This window comes from Leopardus geoffroyi, chromosome A1 (genome assembly GCF_018350155.1).
Source record: "Leopardus geoffroyi isolate Oge1 chromosome A1, O.geoffroyi_Oge1_pat1.0, whole genome shotgun sequence".
Classification (NCBI taxonomy): Eukaryota; Metazoa; Chordata; class Mammalia; order Carnivora; family Felidae; genus Leopardus; species Leopardus geoffroyi.
Genome location: NC_059326.1, coordinates 9,979,507 through 9,994,154, shown reverse-complemented (window position 1 = coordinate 9,994,154; position 14,648 = coordinate 9,979,507). Strand labels below are relative to the sequence as shown.

The following is a 14,648-nucleotide window of genomic DNA, read 5'->3' as shown; positions in this document are numbered from 1 at the left end:
GGGCCGGGACATTGCTGCTCGTCACGGACTCTTCCAGCAGACGTCCTTTGCTTGAGGTCTCCCCAGAAGCTTGGAAAGACCCTCTCCAAACTGTACAGCGTTTGGAGACCCCGCCCAGCCAATCTTCCTTCCCTGTCCCTCCGCGGATGTCAGCCCTGCCTCCCTGTCCGCCGCAGGCTCTGCCCGCTTTGACTCTTTCCCCCTTTGTGCTTTCCACACATTTCCCCCAACCCGTCTCTCATGGGTCATCCTGTCCTGGCATCCGCTTCTCAGAACACCTAAAAGGGACCGAGGGTGAAAGCGGACCTTTCCTTGAAAGGAACTAATGCCCCTCCAGCCAGCCGTGCCCGGAGGCAGCCAACCCTGGACAGGAAAGGAAATGTCCAGCTCACTTCCAAGCCCAAGGTCCATGTTGGTCCTCATGCGGAGGCACAGAGATCTGGGGAACATTTATGCTGCTCCTTCGCAGGCAAGTCTGGAAGAATGCAGGAGGCCTGTCCTGTGAGATATGCCGTGGTGGGTCTGGGTCTACGGGACAGGGGGACATTTTCTGTGTTATGCTTCCCTTCCATTTGCCCCAGAACCTTCGGTAGAGCCCTGTTTGTAATTTCAGCCTGGTCTCTGCTCTACAAAGAGGCATTAAGGGAGGGAACCGCTCTACACCCAGGAGAGCGACGTCCCCTCCCCGCCCTGTGGTCAGAGTAAGGTGACAGCGGTGCCCACGGAACAGGTCCCCCAAGGGGCCTCCACCTGCATGGTGGCAGGTTGAGGAATTGGGCCGGGGGCCCTGGGACCTCTCCTTAAGGCCAGCTCTCAGAAAGAACTAAGGCAAATGTTTCAAGAGATACCAATGTCCAGCCAGAAAGCCATCGGGAGCTTGTGGTATCATAACTGAGGTCAAGCAGAAACGTATGGGAGTTAAAGGGCCCCTAAATCCTCCAACCAGATGGTCAGAAACTGACCGCATTTATGCTACTTGGCTGCCCAATACTTGTCTGGTTTTTTTGGTCTTGTTTCCTGTGGTTGGAATAACTCCGATTTTCCCAAGCCTTCCAGGCCCTGACTCCCTAGGCTTTCCATCGGTGTTTCTGCAAACTTTAATGACCATAGGCTCCCCAGGGGCATTTACTAAAATGGAGATTCTTGGCGGATCTCAGAGACTCTGATCCAGTAGGTCTGAGGTTGGTCTCAAGGTGTGAGTGAGTGAGTGAGTGAATGAATGAGTTATTTATTATTTATTTATTTATTTTGAGAGAGAGAGAGAGAGAAGGCACGGGTGGGGAAGGGGCAGAGAGAGAGGGAGGGAGAGATAATCCCAAGCAGGCTCCACACTGACAGTGTGGAGCCACATGCGGGGCTTGAACCCACGAACCGTGAGATCTTGACCGGAGCTGACGTCAGACACTGAACTGGCTGAGCCACCCAGGTGCCCCACAGGGGTATGAGTTTTTAAAAGGCCACCCAAGCGCTTCGAATGCAGAAGGCTGAAGACCAGTCTCAGTTGAAGCCAGTGGTTCTCCAACTTCAGCGTGCATCGGGACTCCCCACAGAGCTCGGTAAAGCACGGATTTCTGCCTCCGGATCGCCAGAGTTTTTTCAGTAGGCCTAGGGTAGGCCCAAGAATTTGCATTTCCAACCAATTCTCAGATGGCAATGGTACTGCTGCTCCAGGGGCCACACTTTGAGAACTTTTGCTTTAAGAGATTCACTCCTCTCCCCTCTCAATCCTACCTTTACTGGGAAAGAGTGATCATATTATGTTTAATTCTCCGGAGCTTTCCCACAAGGCACGACCGTCAGGGACCTGAACTACCGCAGGTCTGTCCTGGCCAAGTTGATTGGGGGCAGGTCACAGCTCTGTCAGGCCATCAAACCAAAGTGTCAAGTGACTGAGTCCAGGAACAGATGTGACCACAACACTCACCTGTACAAGAGGCCTTAAAAGAGGTTGGAATGGGGGTCTGGAAGGCCTGTCTTGAGGCGTTGACTTCTTAGCAGGTGCGCTAGTCTTATTGAGATTCTATTTTACTTGGAGGGGTTTGGTGGTGAAGGATAGAGTCGAGGAAGACGACGGCAGGGGAACTAAAGTCCAAGCCACCTCTGAGAGCTGTCTTTGGAATGGGGGTGACTATCAGCCCAGGGTCGGAAAGGGAGAGGTAAGCCGAAAGAGAACAAAAGGTAAGAGTCAGGACACAGGAGACTCTCACCCAGTGGCTGAAATCGCAGGGAGGCAGGAACAAACAGGAGAGGAGTGGGTTCCAGCTCACAGGACGGGACAGGGCAACAGACCATTTGTAGAGACCACCTGAGCCTTAAAGCCCCAGCTCCTGGGGGCCCTCAGCCCTGCCGACCTGCGTTCCCACCAGGCTGTCAGCCCTCCCTCCTGTTCCCTCCTCTGTCACCACAGTAGATCTGGGGGTGGCATTGATACATATAAATGATAAAGGAAAGTCCGGGATAGCACCCCTCGTAGAGGGTGGTTCTCAAGGTCTGAGTATTTGGACAGAGGGTAAGGAGAATCCTAGGTGTCACCTTCATTTTCGGGTTCCTTTTGTGGCAGGAGGTGTTAAGGGGTCAGAAAACTTGGAGCAAAAGAGCCCCAGCGTAGTAAGGTGACATTCCGCAAAACAGGAAGCAAGGCAGTTGAGTCCCATCCTTCCCCCATACACGCACACACGCGCACACACACACACACACGTGTGCACACACACACAGGCACACTTGTTCGAGCTGTGGTAATCACGAGTACCTTCTACCAAATATTTTCGGTTTTCCTCTTAGGCACAAGACAGAATTGCATTTCCTAGCGCCGCCTCCCGCCCCAGAAATTTTGTGTGGCTGTGTGATTTGGTTTGAACAATGAAACGTAAATACTCCTCACACTTCTGTGAGGAGATTTCACGAGCCAGTGAGAGATTCGCTGCCGTATTTTTACCTGTCTTATTGATCGGAGCAGCTTCTCCCTCACACGGGTCCCAGAGAGAGGTCCAGACAATCAGTGATACACATTTAGAGTGAGAAACTAAATGTCAAAAAATTAAAAAAAAAAAAAACCAACTCACAACGCTTTGCTGTTGTAAGCACCGAGTCGGGGGGTGGCGGGGGGGGGGGGCTTGTCACCCCAGCATCATGTGGTCTCTGCCACCTGATGCAGGGTACGTTGCTGGCCCTCTCGCCCGCCCCTGTCACGTTTTCCCTGGGAACTAAGGAGGACTAGGAGAGATCTGAAGGTTAGGGAAAGACTCCGTATGAGCTCGGTGGAGACTGGTGAGACAGGGAGATTGAAAATCAGATGCGACAACTGTCAGAGAGGAGTCCCACGCCACCAGCACCCGCGTCCTCTCATTTATGCTTCATTTGTTTGTGCAACAAACATGAAATAAAAGCGATGCCATGCAGACCTGAGAGTTCTTCTAGTCTTGAAAAAACAAGGATGAATCGACACAGCCTCTGTCCTGGGGAAGCCCAGGGTCTGCGTGGGCTGGGTGACACGGGTGACAGGCGTGAAAATAAATGGTCACTATGCAAGTATTATTGGAGACCCAAAGACAAAGCGCCAAGGGGAGCACCAGAGAAGAGTGACCTTCTGCCTCTGGCAGCTTTGTGGGCTTTGCGGAGGGCTTTGTGGAAAAGCCTGAGACGTACACAGAGAAGGAATCCACTAGCTTTCACAGGGTCTGGCCCCACCTGTGACTTCGTGTGAGCCCAGGGCCCAGCCTCGTCTGACAGAGCAGGCCTCTGGCCCCTGGAGGTCATCGGCTGGCTAATGTTAGCTGTGCCAGAGAACAGCCTGTCCACAGGAACTTCACAAGGAGAATCGTTTTCAAGCTGGGGAACTGACAGGTTGTTCCCAAGACAAGCTTCATTGACCGTATCAAACAGAGTCAATTTCAGCACAACCCCTACTGAGGTGTTGATTGGCTGGGCCTCAGCTTTCAGTATTTTTCAGGAGGCCTCAACACCGAGGAACCAGCCCAGTCTGGAGGAATAACGTAAGGATTACAGACCAATGCTGCACTCTGAGATGTATATGAGGACATGATGCAGAGTTTCCCAGAACCTGGGGGAGAGTTTGCTGTGCAGAAATGAATGCCACAAAGATAGATGATAGATAGACAGATAGATAGATAGATGATAGATGGTTGACAGATAAGTGATAGATAATTGATACATTAGCTATGGATAGATAGGTAGATAGATAACCAAGGTGAGAGTACGTAGCCTAAGATTTCTGGGGTCCCCTGGAGTGACCCAGTTTCTAAAACAAAAATGTCAGCACAGGCTGCCATCATTTTTTCTGATCTGTTTTATCATCAAGTTTTACAAAGGTATGAAAATGAAGGGTTTTTTTTTATTTTGTCACATAATAATTGCCTTTACTGAAAATATTTAGTGACATCAGATCAGGAAATTCCAGGTGTACAGGTGGCCAGAAATCCACGCTGGGCTCCACCCAGGGACAGGTCTGACTTTCGCCACGGTAGAATGTGGTGGCATCTCTGTTGAAAGGAAATAAGAACGTCAATATATCTGAAAATACTTGGAATGTGATAGTGGAGGACACGTCCTTTCCCTGCGTCTCCCAGCCCTATCCCCCCCTGGACGTCAGAGGATAGACCATTTGTTGAAACTGAATCCATTTTACTAATGCTTCAAAATAATGACCCAAACTTCACCAAGACACCCTTTGCAGGGAAGAATGACTTGAACTCTTGAGGATGACTTAGTGAACCACCAGAGGCTCGGTGACACGCAGTTCCGTGCCTAGGACTCCAGGGATCGCATTAGAACAATCGACTCCCGATAGAAGAGAAGGCAATGTGAAACAAAGTGCTGTCATTTGGATAGCAATTTGCCTAGCAAAGTTTGCCTTCCCGTGTGACAATCACCCCTTTCTCCAGGGACAACCGCGAGGTCAAAACAACTAAGCGATTCTTTACATGAATACATACGTTGGTTGTCGTCTTTGATAAATGGACAACCACCCAAACCCAAGGCTTTCTCTGCTTCTCTCTGTCTTTCCTCCTGATCTCTGCTTGGATTAATTTCTCTCCCTTTGTTCTTTCATTCATTTCTCTCTCTCTCTCTCTCTCTCTCTCTCTTTTTGATATTCATTCCTACTTGAAAAGACATGGGACTTTGGATCAAGTGCCTGCCACAATGTTTGTAAAATCCTGTTCCCAAAAGTGACACTAATGGCCTGTGGAACCTCTCTGGCCCTAATTACTTGGCAGTAGAAATCTCTGTGGGCTGCTTCTCCTGCAATCAGTTCGTCCCATAATTACCACAAGCCTGAGTGGCTGAAGCCATGTGCTGAGAAAAGCATGGCATTGGGTCCCTGACATGCCTGCCGCTGACTTTATGTGTGCACAGAAAGGTAACAGAAAGGTGAAATGTGGAGCAGGAAGGGCCCACAGATTCCACACATTTTGAAAACCAAAGTCAATTTATAGAAAAAGGGAATTCATTTCTGCAAAACAAAATATTTTAAATATTAGGAAGATGAATACAAATACTATGCTTTGTTTAGGCCAAATCATCCAGTCTTGGTTGGTTTTAAATCAACTTGCCCAGAGGGAGGTCATGACATCTCGGCTCTAGAACTCTGCCACACAGGGACAAGACATCAGAGGACGCCAATGGCCTGTGGGCACGACTTGGCCTTGTCCAGCGCATGCTGCCCCAGAGCTGAACGTTTAACAGAAAACACACCAAACTGAAAATGAGCCACAATGCTAGTCTGTAGAGGCCTCTATCGCTCTGAAAGTGTGGTGAAGAAGGCTCCGGAAGGGAAGAAAACCAGTCTTCTCTGTGGCTCTGTTCTAGTACATCGGGCTACTTTGGGCTAGAATTTTGCGAAATCTAATCACAGGCACTGGATTGTCATCCTATGTTTCTCTGGGTTATGATTATTATTGAGCCGATCTCAGCCCTGTTTTTCATAGCTTCCAGAACTTGGAAGAGCACTTCCACTTTCGTAAGCTTTTAATTTGCCCTGTTTGAAAAGGTAGCACATACTGCATGATAAAAGACATTCATGGCTGTATCCCCAGCACCTAGGACAGTGCCAGGCACAGCAGAGGCATTTGGTGCCTATCTGTCACAAGGTGATTTAACGAAATAGAATAGAGCACATTATGGGGTAATTTGTTAACAGGCGTTGGTTTTCTTACTAAATGTTCCGGTAGTCATTCCACCACCAAATCCATTAATTCAACAAATATTCATGGAGAACCAGCTTCATGCCAATTTGGGACTCTGGGGCCAGGGTGGTGAGCCAAGCAGGCAACCAGCCTTGTTAGAGTCACTGAGAACCGTGGTCTCCACCCTTGAGCTGCTTATAATAGGGTGAGGGAACAGAACAGATCAGAAGCAATTAGAAAACAATTAAGTGTTAAATTATATGCCTCCGACTAGCCCAGGGTATTCTCAGAGGGAGAAGATGCTAACGCAGTCATTGCTGTTTTCATGGAGGAGGTGGATCTTTGGCGGGGCCTTGAAGAACGCTCTGGATTTGGGAAGCAGAGCACAGGGGCTGGCGTGGAACGAACCTATTAGGCGGCAGCTACCTGGGAGCCACCCAAGGAAAGCTGAAGCCTTGAACATCCAGTTATACACTGGACCAGAATCGCTCCCAATTAAACAGCCGGAAAATGCTCTAAAGACTTAGAGATGCTCTAAATGCTCTAAAGACTTGGAGATAATAGCCACCTGCTGCCTCAGAGGCTAATTTCTCTTCCTCTAAAAGGCCAGGACGTGACCCTAGGGTTATTTCCTTCAGGTCACTCTGCTGGGGGAGAAGCCGGAGGCCTCCACCGATTGCTGGCCCAGGCTGATGGCACGACAATCTCCTGGGGACAATCTTTCCCGGCCCTGCCCACAGTCTCCACTTCAGCAGCTCTGGGATGGGATCCAGGAATCTGTATGTTTTTAAAGTCCCCCAGGTGATTCTATTCATCAGCTGGGTTTAGGAACTACTCCCTTAGATTCATTTCAAAGACATTCCCTTTCAGGATGAAAGGCAAGGCGTCTAATAACCAAGAAAATAGATATGACTTCTCCCTGCGAATCCCTGTACAACGGGCCCCCTGGAGAAGTCCCAGGGGAAAGAAATCAATCCAACACATTCTACTTCCTTGACCCCCTAAATGAGTCAAAATGGTCAAAATTTGGCTAAAATGAATTAGATTTTGCTTTTACGGCAGAGGCCCAGCCTGATGAATGAAAATGAGAGATTTTCTTTTTATCTTAAATATTAGGAAGGTGAAGCTGTGAGCAAACTGGAACAAAGCCAGATTAAGGCCCTCACTTTTCTTATTTAGCTATGTCAGTTTGTGTCTCCAGTTCCAGAAAAATGTCCATTGGTGCGTAAGGTGTTCCAAGCGCAAAAAGCAGGAACAGCGTATCTCTCGGGCCACACACACTGCTGGGAGAATAATACCACATCCATCAGCATTAAGATTGTTGAACGGATGGGTCTTGTGTGCCATGTTCCACGTCTCCATCTCTCCATTTTGTAGGAGGCGATGCTTATTAATTGTTTCAAGATACGCTCCTCCTCTTGGACTCACCTGGCAAGTCCCTGGTTCTATCTTTTTTTATGTAGCTAATACACACTCTGCCCTGGGGATGAGTTTGCATTTCTCTCTTTGTCTGGGTGTTCAATTCCTATGGCTATCAACGGGAGTTATGTGCCCAAAATATACCCGCAAATTTTTTCTTGGCCAACACGCATATATGCACCACACACACACACACACACACACGCACGCACACGGAGTTCCTCCTCTTCCCACCGTACTCTTGACCCTTGCTTAATCCAAGACACCAGCGTTCAATGTCTTTGTGACATTTCGAAAATCTGACTGAGGTTCCCTGAGGTCATCCGCCTACGTGGAAATTAACTAGCTTCTCCCATTCTGAAGCACTACTGTTTTCAGAGGGTCTTAATGGCTCAGAGGATGTACTTAGTCTCTGTAGACCTAACTGTATGACCTAGTTTATTATTCGTTCAGGATTAGTTCTGAACCGCTGGGAGCAAATCTCAATGTATTCGTTATTTTCCGCTTAGAGCAGGCGATCGTGCAATGGCTTCCAGTTCCTGCCTGAAATGTGTCTCCGCATTGTTTTAACAGATAGCCAGCCCAACAATTATCCCGGAGTTAGAGTAACGCTTAACAGAGGAGACGTTGCAAGTGCACACGTCAGAAAGCTCAGTCATAAATATTCCCATCATTATGGCTATGATGTCATGGCAATTTTAACATCTACTTTAATGATACATTAGGACTCAAGATTTACCTCCACAACAACTGATAAGTGCCCAAGGTAAGGCACGGACACCAGGGCTAATTATATCTACGGTCATGTTACATTCGTCACAATCCTACGGGAAAAGAAGCATCAAACTCGTCATTAAGCTGAAAAGCTAGACTCCGTTTCCCTCGTATATGTGCCTTAGAAGGTTCAGAGCATTCTTTTCTGTTAGGATTCTTCTCTGTGACATCAAATATGTACTTTTTTTTCCAGAGCTGCCATTATTCTGATGGGTTGGCACAGACATCAAAGGCCCTTTCTGGAGGCAACTTGGTGGCTTTATTCACTCAACGGGCATGTATAGAGCAGGCACGTCGTGCCTGGCACCTTGCAAGTGGCTGAGCATACACTGGTTAAAAACAGACATAGTTTCGGGGCGCCTGGGTGGCGCAGTCGGTTAAGCGTCCGACTTCAGCCAGGTCACGATCTCGCGGTCCGTGAGTTCGAGCCCCGCGTCGGGCTCTGGGCTGATGGCTCGGAGCCTGGAGCCTGTTTCCGATTCTGTGTCTCCCTCTCTCTCTGCCCCTCCCCCGTTCATGCTCTGTCTCTCTCTGTCCCAAAAATAAATAAACGTTGAAAAAAAAAATTAAAAAAAAAAAAGTGAAAGAAGTGTAATCCAAACATTAAACCACACATACATTTAAAAAAAAAAAAAAAAAAAAAAAACAGACATAGTTTCTAGTCTCATGAACGCCCGGGCTAGCAAGGGAGACTCAAGTAATGACAGATCGATGTATATCCAGAGGCCGCGCTGAGTGTTAGCACAGACGAGCGGCTCTCTGAGACACGTGACAAGACACCTGGCCCGGGCTGGAGGTCACAGAGGATGTGAGCGAGAAAGGGGTGTGCCTGAGCTCAGACACGAGGGATGGGCAGGATCAGGAAGGCCACAGGGGCAGCATGGGCAAAGAATGGGCAGAAGACACGGCCCTGTGATGCGATGTGCAAAGAAGACAGGTGCGGTCTGAACAGGAGTTTCCAGGACAGGTGCAGGTGGGACCTGGTGTGATGGAGCCTTGGGAGCCCCTTTCAAGAACACTGTCTTTATCCCCAGTGCAACCGGGACCTATCGAAGGTTTCGAAGAAAGAGCGACGCAATCAGACGTTCACCCAGGAGAAATGTTCAGGTAGCAACCTGGGAACACAATGAAGGAGGTGCAAAAGCAGAGGTAGACACGGAGACCAGTCAGGAAGCCAGCTGGGCCGTGAGTAGCTGGCATCAGACTAGGAAAGTGGGTGAAGGGCAGCTGGAAAAAAAGGGACCGATGCAAGAGTTAAATAGGAGGTAGGAGAGGCAGGCATTGGGAATGATTGGATTTCTGGGTAGGAGGGTGGGCGTCCATAAGAACTTCTAGACTTTTGACTTGCATAATGTGACGGACGTGGTGTCCTTGGCTAGAAGTGGACCAGACTTGCTGGATGAGGTGGCCGTGAAGCATCTGAATGGTGATGCTGAGCAGCCATTTGGAGATATGTGGATGAGAGATGTGAACCAGAAGACGTTTGGAATTCATCATTGTCTAGCTGGTCATTGACGTCACGGGCATAAATGAGTAAGACAAAAGAGAGAATAGGTCCACGGCCATACGACCCCGATGGGGCACCTGGGTGGCTCAGTTGGTTAAGCATCCAACTCTTGGTTTCGGCTCAGGTCATGATCTCAAGGTTTGTGAGTTCAAGGCCTGCGCTGGCCCCGGGTCGGGCCTTGAGTCGGGCCCCGGAGTAAGGCTCTGCACTGACAGCTCAGGCCTGCATGGGATTCTCTCTCCCTCTCTTTCTGCCCCTCCCCCATTTGCTCTCTCTCTCTCTCTCTCTCTCTCTCATGCTCAAAATAAATAAACACTAAAAAAAAGAAAGAGAGAGAGAGAATAGAAGGAAACTCGGGCTTCTGGAAAATAATTCTGCCATGTAGAAATGGTATGAGTCACGGAACTTGAAATCAACGTTCCTAAATTTAATATGCACACCGGTTCATTGTTCTATGCAATCCATCTATGATTTTAACAGCTAAATTAAAGGGTCATTGCTATTTCTTCGTAAGAGAAGCCTTCAGAAGTAGGCTTAATTATGGCGAACCACTAATAACACAGGATTCCAATTTTTTTTAAAGTCATTTATCACAAAGTTTCGGTCAAATGTGCTTACTTGTGCCTTGGTCCGTTCCAAGAGATCAGGCTGACTCAGCGAAGCAGGAGGCCGGCTCAGTGTCTGTCGTGATTAAGATGGAATGGGCCCCAGAGTTTTATTTTCGCGGCTCTCTTCTACAAAATCAAAGAAGCGCGCTCCGGTCTCTCTGCACATTTATCTTGCTCACTAATTTTATTAACCTCTATCAGGCAGGTCGAGGATACATATGATCTTGGGGCAAAGATCTTTATTTTTATTTAGCAGCCCCCTGAGAACATGTTGACGGAGGTACAGTATAATTACCAGTCCTTTAACTCACCAGCCAACTTTTTGTTCTCGTAAACAAATGCAAATTCAGGTTCTCGAACACTCTTGAAAAGTAGGCCTTCCTTCCTCTCTCTTCCCAGATAGAGTTTTCTATAATCAAACCGCTGTTTAGCCTGCATTTTTTTTTAATGTTTTTTTTATTTATTTTTGAGACAGAGAGAGACAGAGCATGAATGGGGGAGGGTCAGAGAGAGAGGGAGACACAGAATCGGAAGCAGGCTCCAGGCTCCGAGCCATCAGCCCAGAGCCCGACGTGGGGCTCGAACTCACGGACCGCGAGATCGTGACCTGGCTGAAGTCGGACGCTTAACCGACTGCGCCACCCAGGCGCCCCTAGCCTGCATTTTTTTAATGCTGCTTTTCACTGGGAGGCCAGCATTCCCAATTTCCCAGTGGACCCAGTCACTCCCACATTTTGGCCCATCGTGGCTCACGCCAGGCTGGGAGATAAAAAGATGTGAAGAGGTAGGTATTTCTTCCTAAGTCAGAATGTCTCAGTGGGCAGCACCACGCCCCAGAAAGGGGTAGAATGTAAGATATGTACCATCATACCATGGATGTGAATTTTCAGAACGTGGTGGCCCAGAAGCTGCTGCCAGACTTCAGAGGAAGCCATCTGCAACTCCGATAACTATATTCATACGGACTACAATTCACAGCCTTCGGCAATCCTTTCCGTTTCTTCAATGCCTTGTGTTTCCTCTCTTGCCTCCGGATGTGTTATCTGCTCCTGTCCAGGACCTTCTTTTCCCCAGTCCTGCCTCTTGGTGGAACTCAATCTTATACCTCCAGCCTCGGCTTAGCTCTCCCTTCTGGGAATCCCCTGGTCCCCTCTCATCCTTTAAAGCACCTGTCACATTGTTTCCATGGTTCCCTCCACTCCCCTCATCCTAACTGACGCTCCCTTGTGAATGTGTTCTTACTTAAGTGTATCCCCTCTCCACCAAAAGGACTGGGTCAGTCCCCACAGGACCATCCTTGTCTCTGTTGTGGGCCTCTTGCCTGGAGCCATTTGGTAAATACATGAATGAACAAATTCATTGTCAACCGTCCCTGCCAGGGCCAGGCCCTCACCCTCAGATTCTATGTGGGAGAGGAGAATCCAACCAAAAACAAAACAAAGAAACACAAAGAGCTGTTTATTGAGTACAAATCCTACACCTCATCTAACCTATTTCTCTCCTTCTCTTACCTCAGGGCAGAGAGGACTGAGTCTGCAACCCTCCAGAGGAGCACTTTGGTCTCTGTGTCAATGGTTTACATGGGTAGAAGTGGGAAATGCCCCATGAGGTTCAGGTGAGGAGCTGTCCCATGAGCGTGAAGGGCTCTGGGTATATGGCCTCAAAGGGAACCAACCAGGCCAGGCCACGTAAGGTGAGAGTGACTCTGTCTCTGAGAAGTGGTCCCTCTCTGAATTAAGCAATCTCAATTCAAGTACAATTTCAAGTACACACTTCAGGGGTCACTCAGCCTTTGCAGAGGGCATCTAGACGATCAAGGCACGTAGGCAACCGCATTGGCATTACCAATAGATCCTGGGGTCTCCTTCCCTTCTCCTAGGCTTTGTACCTAGAAGACCCCATGTCCAATGGCTCCCTTCCAGACATCAAAGAAAGACCATAGCATCATGAGCAAATACCTTCTTAACCAAGGAATACTGAGGCCAGTCCAGAGCCACAGCCCTATCCCCACACCAGTGATCAAGAACCTATGGTCCTATTCCAGACATAGCCTTTTAGCTCATACAAAGCAATAGTTGGGGCAGTTGGGGGTGGGGTAGGGCTGGAGACTCTCTAGAGCAAACATCACAGAGTGGTCCTTGGTAAAACCGAACTTTCCGGCACATCTGCTCCAGGAGTGCGATGTGACCATAGTTATAGGGGAGAGGACCATGGATTGGCTATGGGATGGCCCCATAGGACTGGGGGGGCTGCATTCCGGGGAAGCCACAGTCTACATGCTACGTTCTACACACCAAGCCCTCCAGGTACCAGAAGCACGGCTCAGCATGGCTCAGAGCTGGATAGATGCTCTTTCTGTTTGTCTAGTTTGGGTTTCCCCAGAAACAAAGCCTACATCAGAGACTCGGGTCCAGTTCACTTATTTGGAAAGTGATCCCAGGAAGAAGGAAGGAGGGAGACAGGAAGGAAGGCAAAGCCACTAAAGCTGAGTTACTGAGCAGGTTACTGCTGTGACAGGGGGCTCAATCCTACTGGAGTCTCCTGAGGAATGATGTAGAAGGGTCTCGCAATTGTGCCTTCACATGCAGGGCTCCTGTTCCCATTGGCTGAGGCACACCCCAGGGCACGTCAACTATTTCACACTTCTTTTTTTTTTTAAATTTTTTAAAAATGTTTATTTATTTTTGAGAGAGAGAGAGAAAGACAGAAAGACAGAGAGCACCAGTGGGGGAGGGGCAGAGAGAGGAAGACACAGAATCCGAAGCAGGCTCCAGGCTCTGAGCTGTCAGCACAGAGCCCGACGCGGGGCTCGAACTCACGGACCACGAGATCATGACCTGAGCCGAAGTCGGAGGCTTCACTGACTGAGCCACCCAGGCGCCCGGCTATCTCACACTTCTAACCTGCACTGGAAAAATACTTGGCAAATTCCCATAGCCTCCAGGAAGCTGGCAGGTAGACAGCCACTGGGCGTAGAGGCAGGATATTGAGTCTCACCCAAGGGTCCTTTGTGGCTACGCATACAATCAGGGCCATAATCAACTCCTTTCTTGTTGTGTGCAGGACATTTCAGCCCTCTGGAGCCTCAGTTCCCCCATCTATAGAGTCAGGGTGAGAACAATACCTAACTCCTGGGGCTGTTTCCAGGATAAAACAAAATATAAGGAAACACATAACATGCCCTAACACACGTTACAAAGAAACTTCAAGGTGGGACGTCAGATTCTTGTTTCCAGTAAAATGTGAAATAGTACAACCAAATAGAGGGGGAGTTGGCAGTATTGAGCAAAATCACACATGTACTTGCCTTTGGAAGCAGTGATTCCGCTTTTAGGAATTCATTCCAAAGATAAGCTAGCAAAAATATTTCTAAAAAATATGAAGAGACGAATGCACGTTAACTATTTTTAAATACGTGAATTTTTAAAAAGCAAAACCAAGTTGAAGTAAACTTCACTCCACACCTTCTTGGTGGCATAACCACACAGAGAGGAACTATGCCAGCAAATTTTCAAACACCATTATTTTATTGTAGATGTCTAATGAGGTATACGCTAAGGACAAGGGCTGGAAAAGAAAAAAAAAAAAAAACCTAAACTGTTTTCAATAACACTGTTATTCTGAGATGATACGTGCGTATGGTGGGATAAAGCAATTTCAGCATGGAAGAAAGAAAAGACATCTACAAAGCCAATAAGATTAAGTAAAAACCTCATAGTTCTAAAATGATCGTATCTGCATAAACTCGTGATATATTTTATCTTTTTTTTTTAATTTTTTTTTAATGTTTGTTTATTTTTGAGAGAGAGACCGAGACAGAGTGCAAGCTGGGGAGGGGCAGAGAGAGAGGGAGACACAGAATCTGAAGCAGGCTCCAGGCTCTGAGCTGTCAGCACAGAGCCCGACACGGGGCTCGAACCCACAAACTGTGAGATCATGACCTGAGCCGAAGTCGGACGCTTAACCGACTGAGCCACCCAGGCGCCCCATGATATATTTTATCTTAAACAAATAAAATGTATGATTCCTGATTCTGCCCACTGAAAAGGTAGGAAGGCATACCTTTAAAACAAAATTTTTTTTTAATATTTATTTATTTTTAAGAGAGAGAGAGAGAGACAGAGTGTGAGCAGGGGAGGGGCAGAGAGAGCCAGAGACACAGAATTGGATGCAGGCTCCAGGCTCTGAGCTATCAGC

The 14,648-nt window shown here is 48.1% G+C and overlaps 1 long non-coding RNA gene across 1 annotated transcript; it reads right to left on the bottom strand.

Annotated features, from left to right (window-relative positions):
- Positions 1–4,288: 4,288 nt before the first annotated feature.
- On the bottom strand, positions 4,289–8,667 carry LOC123598793. The gene is made up of 2 exons (XR_006712894.1): positions 8,363–8,667; positions 4,289–4,499 (listed from the first exon to the last, which is right to left on the bottom strand). It is a non-coding gene; the product is annotated as an uncharacterized LOC123598793 (long non-coding RNA).
- Between the last annotated feature and the right edge of the window lie 5,981 nt (positions 8,668–14,648).